The 23,582-nt window shown below is 40.6% G+C and overlaps 1 protein-coding gene across 4 annotated transcripts in view; it reads right to left on the bottom strand.

Moving 5' to 3' along the window:
* The window catches only part of sparta (spartin a), a 28,101-nt gene extending 19,752 nt beyond the window's left edge, over window positions 1-8,349 (bottom strand). Inside the window, exon 1 of one of the 4 annotated variants that reach the window (XM_048597802.1) lies at window positions 8,220-8,349. The gene's annotated coding sequence lies outside the window, so the exon portion shown is untranslated. Of the gene's footprint in view, window positions 1-3,700; window positions 3,724-7,953; window positions 8,067-8,219 lie in introns of those variants that run through there. The other 3 variants (XM_048597804.1, XM_048597803.1, XM_048597805.1) reach the window with 3 other exon arrangements.
* Between the last annotated feature and the right edge of the window lie 15,233 nt (window positions 8,350-23,582).

Below are 23,582 nucleotides of genomic sequence, written 5' to 3'. Positions count from 1 at the left end.
GGAGAACAGCACCAAGTGAATTGCTCATTTGATGCCTCAATGCAAACAACTGTCACATGGCCAATTTCTGCACTGTGACTACACTGTGCTATGAACTTCTGGATTTTCTGAAGGGTCTAGGCCCGAAACGTCAGCTTTCCTGCTCCTCTGATGCTGCTTGGCCTGCTGTGTTCATCCAGCTCTACACCTTGTTATCTTACATCATTGTGCATTTTGTGCAAGGGAAATTGTGTCTCACAAACTTGATTGAGTCTTTGAGGAAGCGATCAAAAAGATTGATGAGGGCAGAGCAGCAGACATTGTTGACTTGGATTTCAGTAAAACCTTAGATTAGGTTCTGCATCGTAGACTAAGTAGTAAAAGGTAGATCACATGGAATTCAGGGCAAGATTGCCTACTGGGTACAAAATTGACAAAGATAGGAGACAGAGGGTGGTGGCGAGGGTTGTTTTTTCGGACCGGAGGCCTGCTACCAGCAGTGTTCCACAGCGATCAGTATTAGATGAGGAGAGGCAAATGGAGTTTAATTTGGATAAATGCGAGGTATTGCATTTTGGTTAAAACAAACAAGGGCAGGACTTACACAATTAAAAGTACGGTCTTGAGTAGTGCTGTAGAACACAGACACCTAGGAGTTTAGGTACACAATTCTTTGAAATTTGCATCACACACATAGGATAATTAAGAAGGTATTTAGCATGCATGTCTTCATTGCAGTCCTTGGAGTATAGGAATTGGGACATGACGTTGAGTTTGTACAGGATGTTGGTGAGGCCTCTTTTGGAGTACTGTGTCCAATTCTGGTCACCCTGTTAGAGGTGGAATATTATTAAACTGGAGGGGCTCAGAAAAGATTTGCCAGGAAGTTGCCAGAAATGGAAGGTTTTAGTTATTAAAAAAAGGCTGAGATATTTTCCACAGGTTGAGGGGTGGCCTTATAGAGGTTTATAAAATCATGAGGACATAGATAAGGTGACTAGCAAAGATCATTTCCCTAAGATGGGGCGAGTTCAAAACTCGGGGACATATTTTTAAGGACAGAGGAGAAAGATTTAAAAAGGACACGAGGGGCAAATTTTCTTTTACAGAGTAGTTAGTGTGTAGAATGAACTGCCAGAGGAAGTGGTGGATACAGGTACAGTTACAACATTTAAAAGACATTTGGATAAGTACATGAATAGGAAAGGTTTGGAGGGATATGGGTCAAACACAGGCAGGTGGGACTAGTATACTCTGGGAACATGGTCAGCATTGACTATTTTGACCAAAGGTTCCCATGCTGTATGACTCTCATTTTCACAAGACGAAATCAACAAAATGGCCAATATGGATATATATGCACCAGAATGTAATTCATGAAACTTGATCAGTGCTTGAAGCATAACACCACAAAAATAAAATGTATAACAAAGCATGAATTTCATCCATTTAAAGCTGCAAAACATTTTTACAAGCAGCAGCACTGATTTCCTCTTTTATGCAGCATTATTAAACAACGTTTGGATTATAACTTGGCTGCATCAAGTACTATACAGAATAACTGCAAAAAAAAAGCACAATAGCTGATTGTGGTCTCTTATGAACAAAACATCACGTGATTAGGATTATTATGAAAAGCCACTATCCACAATGAATACAGTTGTTCTCAATGTAACATTCTGTTCACAAAAAGTATAAAGCATCTTAACTCTATTTGGCACCAAGCTATTTTAAAGGAATGCACCCTGAAGAATCTTAATAGCAATTAGTTCTTTAAAGGAAAAGATAGGGTTTCCAATCAGCTTGTCAGTTTCTTGACAGTTGAGATGTAGAAAGATACTTCAGTGGTTCAACGTCAACTTGCCATAGACTGCACCGATCACTGATTTTGAAATTCAGCCTTGGAACTACCATGGAATAAAAGTTCCAATCAAAATACCAATATTCAATTACTTTTTTTAATGTTTAAATTACCTGTGTGCATTAGTTTACTTAAGAACACCAAGAAATAGGAGGAGTCGACCACACAAACCATCCCCCTGCATTAAAGGCCATCATATCATGTACCAGCCTTATAGCTTGGCATACCTGTGTGATAACATTACATTTTTTCTACAAACACAAAGTCCTTGCGAACATTAACAAGTTTCATATCATTAAAAAAAAACTTTACTATACTTATTAAATTAATAATATTACACTTGTCTACATTTACTCCGTCTGCTGTCTCGTTGCCCTCAACTAATCTGCTTTGTTCTCTTAGCATCTTTAGAAGTGCTCCTCTCAGTTTACAAGGTGAGGTAGGAATGTATCATCAGCTAGTATAGATTCATTAATTTCAATCTCTTTATCCAAGTCATTAATATAGGTCAGAAACAGCTAAGGCCCCAGCAATGATGCTTACACACTTCATGAATCACATTCATCAACTCGAAAATGATGCTTTATCCCTACTCTGCTACCTGTCCATTAACCGATTCTCTGTCCATGCCAATACACTATTCCCAAATCCACAATCCCCTTCCTCGAGTCTAAACCTTTTCTGTGGCACATTATTGAACATCCTTTCAAAATCCAAGTATATTACATCTGGTTTCCCAGCTTCCAATCTGGTGAGATTGAGAATCTAGAGAATTTAGGAAGGTCGCAACCAGTTTCTCCACTTTTCCCACAGCTACTTCTTTTAGATACCTAGGTTATAGGCCATTAAGACTCAATGTCAGATTTTAGTCCCTTAAGTTTCTACGATACATCTTCCCAGCTGCTATTAGTTACCTCAAGATCCTCATTCTTTTCAACCCTTCAGCTTCTCATTGCCATAGTATCTTCTACTGTGATGGCGAACAAATGACTTGTTCAACACCACTGCCATCTACACATTCATACTTTTTCCTGTCTGTCTCTATCACCAAGGGAGTAATGATTACTTTAGCTACTGTCCTTTTTGCAGACCTGTAAAAGTGCTTCAGTTTTTAAATGCTCGGCCTGTTGACCTCATGTTCTATTTTTTCCCCTTTCGAAAATTCGAAGTTGCACTGGCTCTTCACTGGTTTCTAAAACAGTCCCAATGCTTTTGTTTAAGAAAAAAATTCTTTGCAATATTATATGCCTATACTTTTAGTCTTATTATCTTCAATTTCCTTAATAAGCCAGTGTGTATTTTGCTTTTCAATGGAATGATTTTTGTAGAAAATTTTAAATTGTTTTTTGAAATGATTTCCATAGTTTATTAGTATACCTTTTACTCTATTAACCCGATCAACTTAACAAGCTGTCCCCTCATACTTATGTTCCTTATGTTTGTAATTAAAGTATGTCGCGTTTAAGTTTAACATAGAAGTCAATCACACTGGATCTTTTGATAACAAGGTGTGGAGCTGGATGAAAACAGCAGGCCAAGCAGCATCATAGGAGCAGGAAAGCTGACGTTTCAGGCCTAGACCCTTCTTCAGAAATGGGGGAGGGGAAGGGGGTTCTGAAATAAATAGGGAGAGAGGGGGAGGCGGATAGAAGATGGATAGAGGAGAAGATAGATGGAGAGGAGACAGACAGGTCAAAGAGGCAGGGATGGAGCCAGTAAAGGTGAGTGTAGGTGGGGAGTTAGGAAGGGGATAGGTCAGTCCAGGGAGGACGGACAGGTCAAGGGGGCAGGATGAGGCTAGTAGGTAGGTGGATCCACTACGAAGGAAACCCAGAAGTGAGGCAATCCATGTCAACGGACCCCAGAGTTTAAAAACCAGGCGGGAAAACACACTGACGCTTCATCGGCGGCTGCACTGAGGATGTTACCAAGCACGGTAATGAAACGTCTGCAAAACAAGAAACCAGCTTGGTGAGCCAACCAACTTAAACAACCTCAACACCCACAACCCGAGCTACAAATCTACTCCAAAACCTTAGATTTTATCTATCTTTTTGTGAATGCTTTGCACATTTAGATAAACGACCTTTTCTTAAATAGCTATTATTTGCATAGATCTTATTTAACAATACAATTTGACCTCTAAATTTTGCGTCCTCTTGTCCCACTCTGGTCTTTACCCAAATCAGTAGAGATCATGGCAACCCTTCTTCTTTAGATTTCAATATTTCCATTCCATTCAACCCTCCCCTGCCATCTCTTTAGATTTTAAGCCCTAGATGTACAATTTCCAAAACAATGATACCAGCTGGTGTCAATGTTCCAGGAGCTGAAAAGCCTTGTTCCCATACCAATGTTTGAGCCACACAATTCTCCAAACTACCTGATCCTATGCCAATTGATACATGGTTCAAGAAAGAATCCAGAGATGATTAGTTCAGAACCTCTGAATTTGGATCCTAACTCCTCAAACCCTCAATACCATCCGCTATAAGCCAATTATCTTGGCTAGTCCTTCAAAAAACTTACACTAATTAAGTGTGCAGATTGAGTCAGTGTTCATATCAAACAAGTACGACATAGATAGTAAATTAACGCTTTTCTTTCAATCAACCTCAATTGAATTTAGAAAATCTCAGGACATTCCTTACAAACTTGCATACATGGCTATTAGCAGCTTCATGCCAATTTAATAAATTTAAATGACAACTGGGACAGGACGGGGCACTTGTAGCACCGTGGTACTGCCACTACCTCTGAGCCAGAAAGCCTGGTTTCAAGTTCCACCTGCGCTACAAGTATGGCATAGAACAACTGAACACTTTCTTTAAAAAAATCTAAAATACAAATCTAATTTGGTCTTTTCCATAGCTCAATCCAATGAAAGGCACAGATTAAGTCAGGAATGCAAAAATTTTGGGCTTCAGCATTTGACATTGTTTTTAAAACATTATTTCTGTTGCTACACATTAAAAACTTCTTGTGCAATCACAATTGGGTTGTTCTAAGTGATTTTCCTGCAAGCAGCTGTTAGTCCACTTTGGCTAACTCTCATCTCATCAAAATCCACCTTCCCCAACACTTCTGGTCCATCTTAGTCCATAATTACCTTAAACCTTAGTGACCATAATTTACTGTCACTGAAGTGCTCCCAGACTGCCACACTTACCACTTGCTGGTCTTGGTTTCCTAAACCAGGGTTCAACTGTTGCCCCCCACCCCCAACCCCAATTTCTAGGGCATTCTATTATCTGGCTTAAAAAGCTCTCCTAGCTTGAGAATTCCACTCCCTGAAGCATTTCAGAGTTTGTCTGCCCCAGTTAATATTGAGGGAAGTTGACATCCTCTATTACCCAAATGTTTTTACACTTGCCTATACATCTGTCTTTCCACATCTTGTGATTGGTTAGGGTCGTACAGTACAACCCAGCAAAGTAACTGCCCTATTTCGTTTTGAAGTTGTACATGTATTGCCTCATTGGAGGAAGCTAAGACATCAATCCTCCCTACTGTGGCAAATGACTCCTTTATCAATATTGCGATACCACCTCCTCATTTTGTCTAAAGATTCTACACCGCAGAATATTGAACTGCCAGTCCTACCCATCATCCCTCCACCAAGTCTCCATAGTAATGATATCACAACCCCATGCATTAATCAGCACCCTCAACTCTTTTGCCTTACTTAAGAGTCCTCACTTAAAATAAATGCAATCCAGCCTTGCCATACTCTTTGTACCGGAATTTGACTATATTTGCATTGCCTTTTAGTCCGATCTCTTCTTGTCCGTCACTTCACTCCACTCCACTCCCTATCCCATTCTCTTGGGAAATTAGTTTAAACCTCCAACAACTACACTAGCAAATTTTCCCACAAGGATATTCATGCCACCCCAAGTTCAGATGCAATCTGAACTGGTAAAGGGTCCATTTGCCCCAGAAACAAACCTAGTAATCTAAAGCCCTCCCTCCTGGCCCAATTCTTCAGTCACACATTCATCGGTGCCATACAGCTATTCGTACACTAGCACGTAGCACCAGAAGTAATCCAAAGATTACAATCTTTGAGATCCTGCTTTTTAATCTGCCACCTAGCTCCTGAAATAAGCATTGCAGGATTTCTACACCTTTAAGGCCTTCCTTAAAACTTATCTCTAACCAAGCTTTCCATCTTTTTCTGATAATATCTCAACATTTTGACCCTTTATCTTTGATGTACCTTTCTATAGTAAAGAGGTTATGTAACTTTGCTGTTTGTAGTATATAATATATATATATATATAAAATATTTATAACAATGGAAAATATAGATGCGCTGATTAGTAAGTTTGTGGATGACTCCAAAATTGGTAGAGTTGCAGATAGTGAGGAGGATTGTCAAAGGATACAGCAGATTTGGGCAAAGAAATAGCAGATGGAGTTTAATCTAGACAAATGAGAGGTGATGCATTCTGGAAGATCAAATTCTGGTGTGAATTATACAATAAATGGCAGAATCCTTATGTGCATTGACATAAAGGGATCTGGGTGCACAGGTCCACAAATCCCTGAACATGTGGATAAGGTCATCAAGAAGACATATAGAACACTTGCCTTCATTAGCTGGGGCACTGAATATAAAAGTTGGCAAGTTATGTTGAAGACGTACAAAACTTTAGTTAGGCCACATTTGAATACTGCGTGCAGTTCTGGCCACCACACTACCAGAAGAAAGTGGATGCTCAGGAGAGGCTGCACAGAAGGTTTACCAGGTCAGGAAAGCTTTAGTTACATGAAGCTGGGTAAACTCATTGTTTTTTCTGGAAAGACAGAGCCTGAGGGGTGACCTGATAGAGGTCTACAAAATTATGATAGACATAGATAGGGTGGCTTGTCAGAGGATTTCCCCCAGGATGGAAAGGTCAGTTACAAAACAGCACAGGTTCAAGGTGAGAGGGGGTGGTCTGAGGGAGAAGTGCAAGGAAAATTTTTCACACAGATTGGCGGGAGCCTGGAACACACCGCTAGTGGAGGTTGTGGAAGCAGGCACGTTAGCAACATTTAAGACATATCTTATGGAGGCACACAAATGGAGGCAAACAAAGGAATAGAAACCGTGCATGGGAAACCTTAATGGACCTGTTCATGTGCTGTACTGCATTGAATAATGCAAGTAGTATTTAAGTATAATAAACTGCACATCAGTTCAGTGCATTGCCAAATTCTTGAAGGTCTTGAGTTTAATTTGCAACTAAAAAGCAAAACCAGTGCACAGCCATGAACAGTACAAATGTAAATACATTTAGCAGAAAGATTCTAGTATAGAAAAATAAATTTGTAAGATGTATCAACTTGTATTGCTATTCATTGCCACAGAAAAGCTGCCAAAGGCCCTCCCACCCCAATAATGCTCTCCTCCAACCTCTTCCATCAGGCAGAAGATACAGAAGCCTGAAAACACGTACCAACTGGTTCAAGAACAGCTTCTTCTCTACTGTTAGACTACTGAATAGACCGCTCTAAAATCAAATAGTGTTGATCTTACTACTGTATAGCTGAAACCTCGTGCGTCTTGCTCTAAGCACCCTATGATCTGTATGTCCTTGTTTGCTACGATCTGCCTGTATTGCTCACAAGAAAAAAATATTCGCTGTGGTTAGGTACACATTACTACCATAAATCAAATGCCTGAGAATTAGAGGCTTGAGGGCTGATCGAATCACGGGGCTTGAAGTTATGAGGTGAATTAATAGTGGAATGGGGTAGCATAGAAAATTGGTTCCGCTGTTAAGGGAATCAAGATCCTGCGGCAGCATAATTTTAGAAACTAGTACTCGTTCGTTTGGGGACTGCAAGCAAGAAACGTTTATATCCCCTAAAAAAATCCTAAGAAACTATAGATGCTGGAAAATAAAAACACGAACAGAACTTTATTTTTGCATGTGTTCTGAAAAACGGTCACCGAACTCCAAACATATAACTGTTTTCTCTCTACAGACCTTCAGAGATTCTCCAGCAATTTCTGTTTCTAAAGTTTGTATCCTCACCACACACGCGCATGGTAATGGAAAATTGTAACTCTTCCCAACCACCCTCCCCCAGAGTTAGGTCAACAGAAAGTTTAGGATCGATACCTTTTAAGGTTACCCACAGGATGCGAAGCAAACTTGACTAAATGGGATTGATCTGCCAAAACCAAGATACCCAGCCCGCAAATTCCAGCCCACACCTACTGACCAGGCAGCCAGTAACCGGCCCCTCCTTCCCTGGACAGGCCTCTCGCTCTCAATAATTGATGGATTTCAGTTCGTGAAAAAAAAAATATATATATATATATATATATATATATTCCCGAACTACAACTGAATTTGTTCAGAAAGAAAAACAAACCCACACCCACCTATCTGTCCGTCTGCTCGGAGTAGAGATGGACTTTACCTCCTTCAGTGAGTGACCTCGTGACCCTCAGTCACATGGGCAGAGGACAAATGTCACGCCGCGGTCACGTGCCTTCCCAGTCGTCTCCAGTAGCAACGAGGAGGCGGAGGGACGCTTTTCGGTAAGGAGGATGTTTGGAAACTGGGCCAAATTTTTTCGAGTCGTCCATTTGTTTTATTTTTATGCGTGTCGACATTTCGTGTAAATTAAATCAAATGGACCATTTGTGCTTTCAGTGACATCTGCCGCATGTCGATAGGACTGGTCTATAAACTGGTTGTTCCAGATACGTTCATGAATAGGAAATGCTTGGAGAGACATGGGCCAGGCGCAGGCAGCTGGGACTAGTTTAGTTTGGGATTATGGTCGGCATGGACTGTTTGGACCGAATGGCTCGTTTCTCTGCCGTGTGACTCTGGTCTTTGCCATCAGTCTGTAAATCAGCCGCCACAGAGATTATTGTGGCACGGTGGTAGTATCCCTACCTCTGGGTCTAGTAGACCTGGGTTCAAGTCCCACCTGCCTCAGAGGTGTGTAATAGCATGTTTCAACGTGCTGATTAGAAAATATAAGCGACTGATTCGGATTCTTGGCGGTAAGGTTTCCATATCCCCGTTCCCCTCTGTTTAAAACAACTGTAAAGCAGCTGCTAATCCTCAACTACTGAATTGTTATGGTGCAAAAAGAGGCCTTTTAGCCCGTTGTGTTTGTACCAACTATTCAAATGAGCATTTTTACCTCGTATCCTTCGACATTATTTTTATTCAAATAATTTCCCAATGCTCTTTTGAATGCCTCAAGTGAACTGCCTCTGTTGCATTCCATGTCATGCATTCCAGACAACGTGCTGTGTGAAAAAGTCATTTCCTCGCATCACATTTGCTCCTTTTCAAATCATTTTAAATCTGTGTCCTCTGGTTCTTGACTGAGCGGTACCTGACCCTCCCTAACCATGTTATCAAGTCTGCTAATGATTCTTAAAAATTCTATCAAGTCTCCTCTTAGCCACAAAAACAAAGTTGCTGGAAAAGCTCAGCAGGTCTGGCAGCATCTGTGAAGGAAAAAACAGAGTTAATGTTTTGGGTCCAGTGACCCTTCCTCAGATGGCTTCCTCTTAGCCATCTTTTCTCCAAGGAGAACATTCCAACTTTTTTGATCTATCCTCGTAATTGAAATTTCTCACACCTGAAACCATTCTTCTTAATTGCTTCTGCACTCTCTTCAATATATTCACATCCCTTCTGTAATGTAGCACACTGAACTGTACACAATACTTGAGCAACAGAAAAGTGACCCTTCTGAAAAGTCACATGCAAAAGAAGGAACTGGGCACAAAAATGTAGTGATATTTCGTGACTTAAGGATGGAGGAGAACAACCTTGACATAAGTTACTGTCTTTCTCATTTTCACAACAACTCACCCAGTCTCATGGGGTTTGGGAAATCAGCAAATTTGCAAAGCAACACTTTGCAGCTTTTCACCATCTCATCGTCCCCAGCAACTTTCACTGCATTCACGTGTTTAAGGAATACGCTGTAGTTGTTTTATGGCATGTTTAACTTCTTATACGCCATTTACCTGTTTTTGCTATTCCATTATTTTTCCTTCTGTGTATTCCATTATTGAACATTTTTCATTTGCTCCTCAAGGCTCTCCTTTGCCGTTGTGTTTTAGAAAAAAAAAAGGGTCCCGACCCGAAACGTCAACTTTCCTACTCCTCTGATGCTGCATGGCCTGCTGTGTTCCTCCAGCTCCACACTGTGTTATCTCTGACTCCAGCATCGGCTATCTCCTAGGGAATGAATTTGATGCTTTCACTTTTTATGTGTTAAAAAGATATGGGAGGTGCCTTCTATGCCCTTAACAAACTGCAACAAGCAATCAAGCTTTAAAATCTACCATTTCCATTTGATGTCTTTCAAGATGATGGGTTTTTGCTCATATCTAGACTTAATGCATTCATCCTCCATACTTGGGGAGTAGAAGAATGCTCTTCCCCACACACTTCACTCAATTTCAAGAATGTGACAGTTGTAACTGTCTTCAAGAAGGAAGGTAAGTCATGCTGTCAAAACAATGATGTTTCCCTCTTGCCCATAGCAATGAAAATCATGACATGTTCTCCTAAGTCACCTATTTCCTGTAGCTAAGGATATCTTCTCATAGATACATTGTGACTTTATACTTTCCAGAGGAACCTCTGACATGGTCTTTGCTGCCAGACAAATCCAAGAAAAACGTTGAGAATAACATTCAATGTCCTGACCGAAGCATTTGAGTCAGTAAATCACAAGGTTTTGTGGTTCAGCTCCAAAGATTTGGATGTCCAAGGAAATTTATCATAATATGAATATACAAACATGCAAACAAAGAACAGGAATAGGCCACTTGACCCTTCGAACCTGGTCCGCCATTCATTAAGATCATGGCTAATCTGATTATAACCTCAACTCCACATTCCTGCATATCCCCAATTATCTTTTATCCCCTTGCTAATCAAGAATCTATCTACTTCGGCAAAAAAAATTTAAAGATTCTGCATCCACGGCCTTTTGAGAAAGGGAATTTTAAAGATCAACAACCTTGTGAGAGAAAATGTTTCCTCGTAAATGGGTGACCCCTTATTTTTAAACTATGACCGCTAGTTCTAGATTCTCCCACAAGAGGAAACATTCTTTTAACATTGGTCAAGTCCACTCAGGACTTACATGTTTCAATTAAGTCACATCTGACTCTTTAAACTCCAGAGGATAAGGGCCTAGCCTGATTGGCATTTCCACACAAGATAATCCGCTCATTTTAGGTATTAGTCTGGTAAACCTTCCCTGAACTTTTTTAAACACATTAACATCCTCTGTAAGTACAGTGACCTATACTGTATACAGTACTCCAGAAGCAGTCTCACCTTGTGTAACTGAAGCATGACCTCTCTGCTCTTGTGTACAATTTCTGTCAAAACTGAACATAACATTCTATTAGCTTTCCTGATTACTTGCCGTACCTGCAAACTAACCTTTTGCAAATCATGCACTAGGGCACCCAGATCTCTCTGTATCTCAGAGCTCTGCAACCTCTCACCATTTAGATACTGCATTTCTTTTTTATTCTTTCTGCCAAAGTGGACAATTTCACACTTTCGTACACTGAATTCCATTTGCCAGATCTTTTCCCACCCACTTAACTTATCTATATCCTTTTGTAAGCTCCTTATGTCCTCTTAAATCACTTTCCTACCCATCTTTGTGTCATCAGCAAATTTAGCTACTATACCTTTGGTCCCTTCACCCAAATCAGTTATATAAATTGTAATAATCTTCCATCTGCTTCGTGAGAATATGACTGCAGTTGTCTTCATTGGGAGATCTGAAACAAACACCTATGAAAACCATAGCTTCCAGCCCACTTACAATCTACCCAACTAAGCCTATTCACCTCAAAGATCAACTGATCTCTGATGTTTTTATTAAATACCACCAAGATAAAAATCTCTTTAAACGCAATTGATTTCATGCCAAAACAAAACTGACCATCATAGACAAACATAATCTACAGTTTGCAAATGACTGCTGTTTCATTGCCCACTCTGCACCTGATTTGCAAGCTACTTTCATTCTCCAAGTCGGCTTGCAAGAAACTCAGCTTGACCTTGAATGCAGCCAAGGCAAAACTCCTATCAACCCTCAATAAAACATCTCACCTCCCATAAATATTGAAGAAAAGACTTTGGAATACGTTGAGTGCTTCCCACACTTTGGTGGCCTTTTTTGAAAGGTAGTTGGCATTGATTAGGGAGATCCACTACCAGATCAACTGAAACAAAAACAGAAAGTGCTGGAGAAATTCAGCAGATTTGGCAGCATCGGTACAGTCCAGCAACCCTTCATCAGAACTGAAAGCAGCTGGGAAAGGGTGATATTTATGCAAATGTATACCCTGTTGGAGAGAGGAGCAGAACCTCCTGAAGATGGGCATATGTGGGAAAGATGTGCGGAGATTCGCTGCCACATCTGTTCCAGTGAGTTAAACTCTAAACTAAAATAAAGAACTGTGGATGCTGGAAATCTAAAACAAAAATGTAAAATGCTGAAGAAACTCAGCAGTTTCAAGGTGGGCATATCTAGAAGAGATGCAGCAGCGAATTAAACACTAATATAAAATAAAGAACTGCAGATTTTGTTTCAGATTTCCAGCATCCACATTTCATTGTTTTATTTTATCTGATGTGCTAAACTGGCATGGCTATCTAGTACAGACAACATAATGATAAAGCAGAGCAGCAGAGGAGGAAAGAAAGGTAGCACATCCCACTCTCTAGGTCCCACTACTTTAGAGGACATTCTGCTCCGTGTGCCTAAAGTACAAAGAATCAGCCTATTCAGCCACATGAAGATCCATGGTAGAAACTCACAATCTTAATGCAAAGGTAGCCGATGATGACAACAACGCAGAACAATAATAAATATGTTTATAGTGAACTGATTTGCATTTCAATACTGCAAAATGGAAATTAAGTAATCTTCACTCAGGAAGTTTATGTCTGCAGTCCAGTAGAGGGCAGTTAAGTTATGCAATTCACAGAGGATAAAGCCTGACATTTTCAGCCATTCGTGTGGATCATATAGTGTCAATAATAATATGATTATTGCCACAGAGGCCTGAGCACAGCACAAGTTGTATAATAGGAAAAAAAGTGATAGGGAGGAATGTGGGCATTGCCTATTTTACTAAGTATGTTCTGCATTTTCTAGTTTTAGCTCAAATTTCCAGCAACTGCAGCACTTTGCTTTTGCATTAGTGTTTAATTCACTGCCATTTTTCTTCAAGAAATGTATATCTTGAAGATATTCTGCCCTTCTCTCCTTGATTTCTATATGTCTCTGCTATCTTTGTCTTTCTCCTTACCCTTCACATCATCTTTTTAAAAAGCTTTTACATCTCTAACATTGCCAGTCTGATGAAAGATCAACAACCTAAAATATTTTCCTTCCTGCAGGTACTGGTGAAGCTGCTGCTTATGTCAAATTTCCAGCATCAGCAGTACTTTGTTTTGTATTGAAGACAGATGTTGGTGAGACTAATGCACAATACGAAATAGCAGGCTTTTAAAATGATTACCTATTATCCATTTTTATAGTGGAGAGAGAACAAAGAGTAGCAATGCTGCAAGAGAACCTAAGAATAGGGCAAAGGAAGGATTTGGTACAACAAAGAAAAATCATAAAACCTACAAATGATACATAATGATCCAACTCGTCTTGTATACCTGAAAATGGAGTTCCAGTATAACCAGGATGTTCATTTCCAAGTATCACTGGGTTATGTTTTACTTGTTTTTCCATTTAGGAAGTAAAGCAAAATAGTTATAGAACAAACAATGGAACTTATGATTGACAAGTATTCACTTCAGAGAATTATAAGATACAGGTGAGAAAGCTATAGATGTGCTATCATAATGTTTCAAAGTGCTTCAGAATTAATTCAAATTGCAAATGTACTCTTGTATTTAAAAATTAAGGAAGGGAGCAATAAGTCTACAACATCCTGTCAGTTTAACATCATTTGCGGGTAGTTACTGAAATTTTTCATGTGGGATACAGCAACATGTATGGACTGATAAAAGAAGGTATAGATTTGTGAAAATTGTCACATCTCTCTGTTTTGCAACACTGTCTAACATGAATTTATACCCCTCCATATATGGAACTGTCAGTTACCCTGCACCAGCATAGGCATTTTATTTTACTGCAGGCTGATGCATTTTTATTGCAGCAGCCCAACTCCAAGGTTGTCCTTATCTAGAAATAGTTCAGAGCACTGGTGACAGCACTGAAACATGTATAAGATTGGACATGGATTTTCAAAAGTCGAAATTGCAATTTTACATTTCCAGATACTGATTTTTGATGTCACTTAAGGTCAACAGTGTAAAGGTTTACAAAGCCCTATGCATCCAGCCTTTGAACTCATTCTGCCTGTGAGTTTGATAAATGTGGCAGCTTATGTCATCCAGCATATGCCAATGAAAGCTCATTAAATTTGTGAACATAATGAAAAGGTAGGTGGCACAACCGTCTTGCAGGGCTGTTAAATTTTGCCTTCTTAATGAGATGAACCTTGTGTACCATTTCACCCAACCAACAAAAGTGCTGCAAGTTCTTGGGAAAGGCAAAATGAAATGAGAGAAAAACAAAACTGGATACTTTCAGAAGAAACATTAAGAAATCCCACCACAGAATCTTGAGGCAATCAACAATCTCCAGATGAACACCCATGAGACACCATGACAAATGTACCTAATTTATATATACATTTCCATTGTTAGACCCCAATGCCTCTTACTTATTGAACTTGCAAGACCTTTAGTAAAATATTGAAGATTAATGTTTATAACATCAATTGAAAAAGCAACAATTATTTTAGTAAAAGCTTTATAGTTCGGTTATGTACAGTTTTTGGATGAGAAATTAATTCTAGGACCAGTAGAATCAGTGTACAAAGAGATCATTCAGCCTATCATGTCAGCGATGGCTCTCTGATCAAGCAATTCACCTAGTTCCATTCTCTCCCTTCTTTTCTCTTTTCTATACATTCTTCCCACTTTCAGAAAAGTCTTTATCTTTTATATTTTAACTCAAAATGAGATATCAGGGAAAATTTTATTCAGAAATCTTTAAGCAAAATCAAACAAAAGCAATATACATAATCACCTTATCAATAGTTCTTAAGTTCAGTCCTGATTTCGGGGCTTCCTGCAAGCATGAACTGTGGATTTCGGATCAGATTCTCTGTGAATAAGCTGATTTCCTGTCATTGTGAAAACTGTATGTGTTTTGATCTCAGGGTCAAAGATATCTCATCAGCAATCCAATTTCTAGTTGTTCATCCAGTTTAACATCTAGTCTATACGGTCGACATCTATCACCTTGCTGTTTCCTTCTGTTATTTCGTTGATAAGTTTTTAGTTATTGGATAAATACATTGTTTTATTAAGCTCATACTCAATAAACTTTGACGTTACTTCCTAACTCAGCATCTGAATCTTCCTGCTGGTTATGTCTCTATCAATTTAAAATTTTTGGAAAAGATTTGAAGGAGTTAATCCAGATTCCTCAGTTAGGTATACAGAATCAAATTAAACAAATCTACAGTAACTGATCAACATTTTAAAATTTACAGCATACACTTATGTTGACTACCTTTGTGAAGTCCTTAGACATAGTCAGCTGTTCTGGTCCAAACTATGGTAGTTGACCTTCTTTGCTGCATGCTCCCATGCCTCTCTGAGGGTAGTGGTCCTTGAAGGTATAATTGACCCCTCAGCCTGTGGCATCTCTTCTACCCATCTGCAGTAATAATGCCTCAGTGCTACATCTGCCCATATGAATCATTCTACACATTTTTTTTTCAGTAATTGATTTTGCATCAATGCCATACCAGGGGGGTGATGGCCTAGTGGTATTATCGCTAGACTGTTAATCCAGGAAATCCAGTTCTGAGGAAGGGTCACGCAACCCAAAACGTTAACTCTGATTTCTCTCCACAGATGCTGCCAGATATGCTGAGCTTTTCCAACAATTTCTGTTTTTGTTTCTGAATTACAGCATCCACAGTTCCTTAGGTTTTTATTAATCCAGGAACTCAGCTAATATTCAAGGGGACCCAAGTTCAAATCTCCACCATGGCAAATGATTGAATTTGAATTCAACAAAAAATATCTGCAATTAAGAATCTACTGATGACCATGAAATCGTTGCCGATCATTGGAAAAACCCACTGGTTCACTAATGTCATTTAAGGAAAGAAATCTGCCATCCTTATCTGGTCTGGTCTACACATGACTCCAGATCTACAGCAATGTGGTTGACTCTCAATTACCCTCTGAAATGGTCCAGCTGGCCATCAGTTGTATCAATCGCTACAAAGTCTCAGAGAAATGAAACCAGACAGATCACCTGGCATCAACCTAGGCACTGGAAAAGACAATGGCAGAATCAGCCCTATCGACCCTGCAAAGACCTCCTTACTAACATCTGGGGTCTAGTGCCAAAATTGGGAGAGCTGTCTCACAGACTAGTCAAGCAACTGCTCTACATTGCCTGTAAGGTATGATTTTATGAGTATGACTATGTCCCAGACAGCACCATTACTATTCCTGGAAATGTCCTGTCCCACTGGCAGGACAGACCCAGCAAAGGTGGCAGCCCTGGGAGTTGCCCTGGGAGTCCTCAACATTGACTCCTGTGTCCAGGAAGCCTCGTGGCTTCAGGTTAAACATGGACAGGGAAACCTCCTGCTGATTACCACTTACTGTCCTCCTTTGACTGATGAATCGCCACTCCTCCATGTTGAACAACACTTGGAGGAAGTACTGAGGATGGCAAGGGCACAAAATGTATTCTGGGTGGGGGATTTCAATGTCCACCACCAAGAGTGGCTTGGCAGCAGCACTACTGATTGAGCTGGTCAAGTCTTAAAGGACATAGCTGCTAAACTGGGTGTGCAGCGGGTGGTGAAGGAACAAACAAGAGGCATAAACATACTTGACCTTATCATCAATCTGCCAGCTGCAGGTGCATCTGTCCATGACAGTTTCGGTAAGAGTGACCAATGCATAATCCTTGTGGAGACAAAGTCCCGCCTTCAATTTGAGAATAATCTCATTGTGTTGTGTGGCACTATCACTATGCTAAATGGGACAGACTTCGAACAGATCTAGCAACTCAAAACAGAGCATCCGTGAGGCACTGTAGGCCATCAACATCAGCAAAATCGTACTCCAGCACAATTTGTAACCTCATGGCCTGACATATCCCTCACTCAACCATTACTATCAAGCCAGACAATCAACCCTGGTTCAATGGAGAGTGCAGAAGGGCATACCAGGAGCAGCACCAGACATTACTGAAAAAACAGGTGTCAATCTGGTGAAGCTACAAAACAGGAATACTTGCATGCCAAACAGCATAAGCAGAAAGTGACAGACAGAGCTAAGCAATCCCACAACCACTGGATCATATAAGCTCTGCAGTCCTGTCACATTCAGTCATGAACGATGGTGGACAATGAAATGACTCACCGGAGGAAGAGGCTCCACAAATATCCCCATCCTCAATGATGGAAGAGATCAACACATCAGTACAAAAGATAAGGCTGAAGGATTCACAGTAATCTCCAGCCAGACACGCTGAGTGGTTGGTCCATCTCGGCCTCCTCCAGTAGTCCCCAGCATTACCGTATTTCTCTGAGAGATAGGATTTATGATCACTTGGAAAGGCACAGTTTGATTCGTGATAGTCAGCATGGATTTGTGAGGGGTAGATCATGCCTCACAAACCTTATTGAATTCTTTGAAGAGGTGACCAAACACGTGGATGAAGGTAGAGCAGTGGAGGTGGCATACATGGATTTAAGTAGGGCGTTTGATAAGGTTCCCCATGGTAGGCTCATGCAGAAAGTAAGGAGACATGGGATAGGGGGAAATCTGGCAGATTGGATTCAGAATTGGCTGACCCTTAGAAGACAAAGGGTGGTAATGGACGGAAAATATTCAACATGGTGCTCAGTTACAAGTGGTGTACCACAAGGATCTGTTCTGGGTCCTCTTCTGTTTGTGATTTTTGTAAAAGATTTGGATGAAGGAGTGGAAGGGTGGATTAGTAAGTTTGCGGACGATGCGAAGGTGGGTCGAGTTGTGGATAGTGCAGAGGGATGTTACAAAGGGACATTGATAGGATGCAGAGCTGTGCTGAGAAGTGGCAGATGGAGTTTAACCCTGAAAAGTGTGAGGTGATTCATTTTGGAAGGACAAACTTGAAAGCAGAATACAGGGTTAACGGAAAGATTCTTGGCAGTGTGGAGGAGCAGAGGGATCTTGGAATTCACGTCCACAGTTCCCTGAAAGCTGCCACCCGGGTGGATAGAGTTGTTAAGAAGGCGTATGGTGTATTAGCTTTCATTAATACAGGGATTGAGCTCAAGAGTTGTGAAGTTATACTCCAGCTATACAAAACCCTGGTTCGGCCACATCTGGAGTACTGTGTCCAGTTCTGGTCGCCTCATTACAGGAAAGATGTCGAAGAATTGGAAAAGGTGCAGAGGAGATTTACCAGGATGTTGCCTGGAATGGAGGAAAGGTTGAGAGAGCTAGGGCTTTTCTCTTTAGAACAATGAAGGATGAGAGGTGACTTGATAGAAGTGTACAAAATGATCAGAGGTATAGATAGAGTGGACAACCAGAGACTTTTTCCTTGGGTGGAGGTAGCTATTACGAGGAGACATCGTTTTAAGGTGAGTGGAGGTAGATATAGGGGAGACCTCAGAGATAGGTTCCTTACTCAGAGTGGTCAGGGCATGGACTGCATAGCCAGAGAGGGTAGTGGAGTCGGCCTCATTAGGGCCATTTAAACGGCTATTAGATAGGCATATGGATGATAGTATGAGGTAGGGTTGGAGGTTAGATAGACCTTAGGATTAGGGTAAAAGTTCGGCACAACATCGTGGGCCGAAGGGCCTGTACTGTGCTGTACTGTTCTATGTTCTATGTTCTATTACAGATACCAATCTTCAGCCACAAAAACAGAAATTGCTGTAAAAGCTCAGCAGGTCTGGGTCGAGTGACCCTTCCTCAGAACATTCTGAGGAAGGATCACTCGACTCGAAATGTTAACTCTGATTCGCTCCACACATGCTACCAGACCTACTGAGCTTTTCCAGTAGTTTCTGTTTTTGTTTCTGATTTACAGCATCCGCAGTTCTTGTGGTTTTTATCCAATCTTCAGCCAATTCAATTCACCCCATGTCATATCAAGAAACGGTTGGAGATATTGGATACTGCAAAATCTACGGGCCCTGACAACATGTCGACAATAGAATTGAAAACTTGTGCTTCAGAACTTGCCGCTGTTCTACCCAAGCTGTTCCAGGACAGTTACAACACTATCATCGACCCGACAATGTGGAAAATTGCCCAAGTATGTCCTGTACATAAAAAGTAGAACAAATCCACCCCAGCCAATTACCACCCCAATGATCGAGTCTACTCTCGAACATCAGTAAAGTGATGGAAGGTGTTATCAATAGTGTTATTGAGCAGCACCTGCTCAACAATAACCTGCTCCATGATGTCTCATTTGGGTTCCGTTAGGGCCATTCAGTTCCTAAACTCATTGTAGCCTTGGTTCAAGTATGGACAAAACAGCTAAGAGGTGAGGTGAGATTGATAACCCTTGATTTCAAGGCTACATTCAACCAAGTGTGACATCAAGGAATCCTAGCAAAACCGGAATCAATGGGTATGAGGGGCCAGACTCTCCGCTGCTTGGAGTCACATTTAGCGCATAGAAAGATGGTCACGGTTGTTGGCAGTCAGTTATCTCAGCTCCAGGACATCTTTGCAGGAGTTCCTCAGGGTAGTGTCCTAGACCCAATGATCTTCAGCTGCTTCGTCCATGACCTTCCTTCTATCATAAGGTCAGAAGTGGGAATGTTCGCTGACAATTGCAAAATGTTTGGCACCATTTGTGAATCCTTGGATACTGAAGCAGTCCATGTTCAAATGCAACAAGATCTGGACAATAACCTTGGGCTGACAAATAGCAAGTAACATTTGTGCCACACAAATGCTAGGCTATGACCATCACAAGTAAGAGACAATTTAACCACCAACCCTTGACAAAGATTCACGAGCCTTTACTTTTGGTTACTTTACTTTGAAACTCCCTCAATAGTTTACTGACGATGTTTTGCAATGGTGTAACAGTTAGTGTTCAGGAATCCAGCTTGGGGTATGGGTTCAAAAAAAAGGTAATGTGGAAATGCTGTCACTTTCCAGTGAAAACCACTTTCTCTAGTAGGGAAAGAAGGCAGGCAGTAATTCTGCCAGGCACCAATTGGTCTAATTAAAATTATTGGACAGTTTAAGCAAGTGTAATTCTTCAGTGCTGCAAGTACCAAACCCACATTGTGAGAGTCACAAATCTGTCCTAGAGCTCTAAATACTTCTCAAGGTCTCCTAAAAGATATTAAATTTTGAATGTAGCTGCCTTATTTCTGAGAATGAGTACTTGGTGCCAGGCCACAGGAACGGATGGAGGCTCCGGGATGGTGGGAAATGGGCAGTATTGTTATGAAAATGGACAAACATCTCTGTCTGCCGGCATAAGTCTATTCCTTGCTTCTGGCTGCCAAGTGTAATACAGGACAGACTGCCAAGCTCGCTGACTGCCAAATGTGCACCGAAGGAAGCAAACTAAAAAAAAATAGGTGGGGAACATTGTCACATACAGGCAATAGAGGAAGGCTAGCTGCTATGTATAGCCAGAGCAAAGTACCAGGCCAGGAGTTGGCAAAGCTAACACAGAATGCAGTTTCGAGGAGGAGCAGAGTAAAATGTGTGCCATCTCCAGATAATTTATTTCAAGCAGTGCAAAGAAGGTTCAAAATGTCAAGAGACATGGTTAGAAACCTTGTGTCATGGTGGAGAGAGATCTCTTGTAACACATCAACTGCTCCTCCGTCCTGCCAGTTGCACCAAAGATTACATTGGCCTTCAATTTCTATGCAGCTAACCACTGCAGCATCTCTCAACCAGCCAGCCGCCAGTGCATCATAAACATCATTAACACACTTTTTGATTTCCCCAAAGATGTGGCATTTTAGATGAAGACGGCAACATACTTTATCTCCGTAGCCAGCTTCCCAACAAGTTCAAGGAGTAAACTGTACCCATGTCAGTATAACGACACCAGTGCTGCATCAAGCAGCTGAAGACATTTGTGAACAGAATTTATTTTCTTGTATCAATAGGCAAATAGTGTGAGACCACAATATACCCATATGGAGGTGGATAGTTACTCCCGTGAGGCAAAGGAGGACCTCAACATCATTACAACAACAATCAATTGCAGATGAGGACTCTCATTGAAAGTGTTATTGATCTTTGAAGGTGTGGTTCAGATGACTTGACTGCTCAGGAGGAACATTCCAGTACTCAACTACAAATGTGTAGAGGGTAGTGATTACTAACAGTATGCCCCATGATAAGGTACAGATATATTAATATTAAAAGGGGAAGAAACAGACAAAAGAGCTACATCATTGGAGGAAGTCAGTAAGCACAAGTCCAATAACTCCAATGGAGATGACATCGAGAAGGACAATGACAATAGGAGGTGGGCCTTTCTTTCCCACAGAAAGAAAGTATAGTAAGAACATGTTTACACACCCAGCATGTTGCCAAGTGTAACAAATCCTTAGTAGCAAATGATTATGATTATCGTTATGTTTAACAGTAAGTTGACAACTGTCTCTAGCTTTAAGTTTAGCATTGTTACGATAATTGTGACATGTCGCACATATTCAAAGCGCAAGTGGCAACTCACAACCAACTCAAATTAAACAAATAAATAATCCTTTGTTCTGTTGGTCCAGTTTGTTAGTGACCAAATTCAAAACTGTTTCCCACAGAATAACTGCTTTGACATTAATCTAATAATCTTGTTTGTTACATTAAGTGTATACTTAATTGTTCCACAAACTAACTTGCAAAACAATTATACAGCCATAGAAATTCCAATGAGAATGTTCATGAATGAATGCGCACAATTTAAGCAGAATATAACCTTTTTATTTCTAACCTGTAATGATATCTTACCTAAAAGATAGTTTTAGGGACATCCTCAAAGCAATACCGAGCAAGTCAAACATTCCCACTAACTCATCAGAAACCTCGGCTTGTGCCCAATCAAGGTAGAGAATGTTTATTCAGGAAGGCACCAAAACACACGAAGTAACAAACAGACATAAAATTAAGGTGTCAGAGAGTGCGTACAAACCTCCAAATAGTTTATACAATACCCAAAACACCACCTTCCACATATGTGGCAAAATTTGCTGACTACACAATGGACTTACCAGCCATCTCAGAACCCATTGGACTGAAATAGAGGCAAGTCATCTTCATTCACAAAGAATGCCTAGAGGGGGGAGAAAAGCATTTTATCAATGAGCAGTAGCATTACTGTATTCAGCCTGGTATTTCTGATCAATATGTGGTTTGTAGTGATTTAACTTACATAATATTTAAATTAAAAATGTTTTTTTGATCACTGTGTTTTCTTGGTTAGGAATTTATCACTACTTTCCCCTACATCTGTTTTTGGCTATAATTTTCGTTCCATTTTATCTAAAGGTACTTATGCACGAGAGCCCAATCTTGCCAATTTTAATGGCATTAGCTGTTGAAGAACTTCAAGTGAAAACTGTGATTTTTCTTCATCCTTTAGTTCATTTTTTGTGACTATCTCTCACTAATCCTTAAAGATAGAAGCGTGTCAGATTTGCAAAAAGATATATACAAACTTAATATAAACAAACATCTGGTACGCACTTTATTATGTTACAATTTATTCCAAACCTATCGGTATGAATATTACTGTCAGAGCCAAAAACTCTCAGGGGGCTGTTGGGACAGCTGGGTTGAGATCCGGGAGCATGGCGTATGCCAGGTCATGGAGCAATTTGGCAGCCAACAAACATTAACTCTCTTATCTAATTGCTCTGTGCTTTTCATCACCTGGCCCTTCTGAAAACAATTAAATATTCATAGCTGAAAAGGAATATTTCTTCATTGACAAAATGCTTGCATACATATTTGCTGGGGAGAAATATATTTTGCAAAACTGAATGTATTATGGTGGCAATTTTAGAGCTAAAAATTATAGAGAAAAGTAAATGAATATAAAATAGAGTAAATGGTAGGGAAAAGATCCAAATAAATTTCAAGGTAGTGCCCTACTAGTGAGAATGGGGCAGGAGGAGGGTGTGGTCTTGTAAAACTCCTCAGGTGGCCTTTAAACCACCTTCCCACTCAGTCTTAGCCTATGTGCAGTTTCAGGGAGCAGCCTGAGCATTCACACTCCAACTGAGATCATTAATTGAATGTCTAATTGCTACTTCCCACCAAGCCACAATTCTCTAGCTGACAGGTGGGGTTCAGGAATGGTAGGGGGAATCTAGTAGCGTGATTACTCTGCTGAGGCAGGAGAGATAGGATAGACACTGTTACTGGCCCTTTTTGAGACTGAGCTCTCTACCCCAAGGTCTGCCCACTTCCATCCCTCCTGACCCTGTCATCTTAACCCCAATCCTCTCTCCCCAATATTCCTGAGACTCCCTTTTCGCCCCTACCATGAAAGCACCACACTCGCTCTCCATCCTAAACTCTGAGACTTAGAATCTGAGTCTGCCGAGAGTGTCAGCAGTGGCTACTGCCTCCAGTGGCTACTGCTGGGACTATAGGACTGCCAGCCAGCCCAGGACTACCAG

This window comes from Rhincodon typus, chromosome 6 (genome assembly GCF_021869965.1).
Source record: "Rhincodon typus isolate 14 chromosome 6, sRhiTyp1.1, whole genome shotgun sequence".
Taxonomy (NCBI): Eukaryota; Metazoa; Chordata; class Chondrichthyes; order Orectolobiformes; family Rhincodontidae; genus Rhincodon; species Rhincodon typus.
Note: the sequence above shows the minus strand (reverse complement) of the source record. Positions and strands in the feature narration are given on the sequence as shown.